Raw genomic sequence first — 2504 nt, forward strand, 5'->3', positions numbered from 1 at the left:
TAAAAACACATGCTCATACTGTACACACACAAAAATAAAGTGTTAATGCAAGATGCCATTGACTTGAGAGGGCTATTTATTTTGCTAAATGCAGGTACTAATTAGGCCACTTTCACCACTCTCAGATTACTGTCACCACCGTCAGTTCTCAAGTCACCACCGTAAGAAGGAGTTTTGGACATTTTAAAGGAATGTGCTTACAACATTTTCCTTAGGAGTTGTTGAAATATCAAAGTAATAGCCAATTTAAGCCTACACTAATATTTGTGAGATTACAAAAAATTATTTGTTGTATTTAGGCGTTAAGTAAGCATCGTATGACGGTACATATTTTAAAATTAGAACACATGAAACAGTATTAAAATAGAACAAAAGTGAATTTTCAACATTTAAAGGCATATGTGTGAACCAAAAAATACACATAATCACTTAAAAACTCCAGATACATATGCAACCAAATCATTACAATTTTAATAACTTTTAATTGTGTCTGACGGTGTTGACAAAAAACAAGGTATGATCGGAGAAAAGCCTGATTTCTGAAAAAAATACATAATGGGGAGATTGGCCTTGTGCATTTCTGAAAAGCCAAGACCTTAGTCTACGAGGATATAACATATAATTTTGTAATTCACTTTGTTTTTTTCTGTCAACATTACAACCTGTTTTAGCCACTTTCTCAAGAATCAGTGGTGTGCGTGTGTGTGTGTGTGTGTTGNACGGGTCATTCCAGCTGGAATCAGCAAATGGTCCCCACTCGACCCCCTCGGATTTGTTTTTAAAAAAAAATTATGTGATGGCTTAAACATCCACTAGAACATATCCACCATTGCAGATTTCAGCTGTGCATACTTTTTCCACAAAAATCTGTACTTTATCAACCACACTTAATCAACCACATCAATATTGCTATGATTACTCCTAAGTAAATGACTAAGACTTCTGTCATTATCATGGTAACAAAAGACTTACAATAGAGAGCTTGCCTCTTTCTTGTGAAATGGCATACCCTTGTGATGTTTGGGGGTACTGTAGGTTAGAACAACAAACATAACAATTCCTTTTGAATTAAATACTGAATTATGTAGCCTAACTCTTATCATGTGATAGCATTCATGCAAATTCTTAAGTATATTGAACTTTTAAAAATCCTTTTTCGTCTAGTATTTTATCTTAAATTATTTTTGTTTGCTGTTCACAAACTTCCTGTTGTGCTCATGCATAGTATGTACCAACACCATACAGTTCTAGTATTCCTATTGCCTTTAAAGGGCAACTCCTGCCAATTTCAATGTGCTGTTGTATTGCTCACGCTACTCTTGACTTGTCAGTACCCTGTGCCGCCGCATTTTTTGACTTGGTCCTTTCCGAGATATGAGCTATTCTATTGGAGGCAACTTTTGTTTACATTTCAAAAAAATATTTTTATTTATTCTCAAAAACTTCCAAAATGCTATGCAACATCAACAGACAGCTAGCAAACAGGGATACCTTTTGGGAAAATATTTGGAGTAGGCCTATGGTCATTTTTTTTCAAATGTAAACAAAAGTTGCCCCCATTAGAATTGCTCATATCTCGGAAAGGGCTGGCCCAAAAACTGTGGCGTCACCGGGTACTGAAAAAGTCAAAGGTAGCGTGAGCAATACAACAGCACATTACAATTGGCAGGAGTTGCCCTTTAAATTCTACATTTGCATATATTATTTTACATAACCGTTGCCCTTAATGAAAGTGACTTAGCCTACATTGATCACAGTGTATTGGTTACAGTCGCTGAGCAATGTGATGTTATAATATTGGTGCCTTGCTCAAAGGCACTTCAGCCATCAGTCCTGCTATACTGTCAATGGTGGGATTTGAACCTGCAACCCACTGATTCAAAAATTATATCCTAAATCAGGTGGTGAAGTGAACATCCAGTGCTTTTCTCAGGGTGCATAAAGGGCCGGCGAGTTCACACCACAGATCATAGCATTTGCGAAACGGAGAGTTGTGTCACAATTAGCGCATTCAGGTCGACTGAGAACCCTGCCAGTGCCCGTTCTCGCACCTAATCGCGAACCGGCCGTCGCGTTCATGCTACAGATTTGAGCTCTGAACTTTTTCCGCACGTGACTGTGTTGCCCGGATGAACCTGCTGACAGCCACGCTGTCGTCACGGTTCGCGGAGAAACACCTAGTATTTTGCGGTTCTCACTGCGAACCAACTTTCCAGTTCACGAACGCTAATATCTGTGGCGTGAACATAACCGTTTCGCAATTAGGTCAGAGAACGGGCTCCAGCACGGTTCTCAGTCGGCCTGAACGCGCTAAATGTGAAATGAAAAATACTTCTCTTCAAGCTGTGAAGGCCATAACTGGTGCGGCACCGTCCTGGTCGGCCTGAAATCTGTACAAGTCATGGAGGCTATCCACTCAGCTATACTGTTTTCACACACTAGGGGCAGTCACGAGCAAGTGACTACAGTAGATAGTGAGGCTTGAAGTTCAATGGGCCCTTTTC

This window comes from Engraulis encrasicolus, chromosome 1 (assembly GCF_034702125.1).
Source record: "Engraulis encrasicolus isolate BLACKSEA-1 chromosome 1, IST_EnEncr_1.0, whole genome shotgun sequence".
Taxonomy (NCBI): domain Eukaryota; kingdom Metazoa; phylum Chordata; class Actinopteri; order Clupeiformes; family Engraulidae; genus Engraulis; species Engraulis encrasicolus.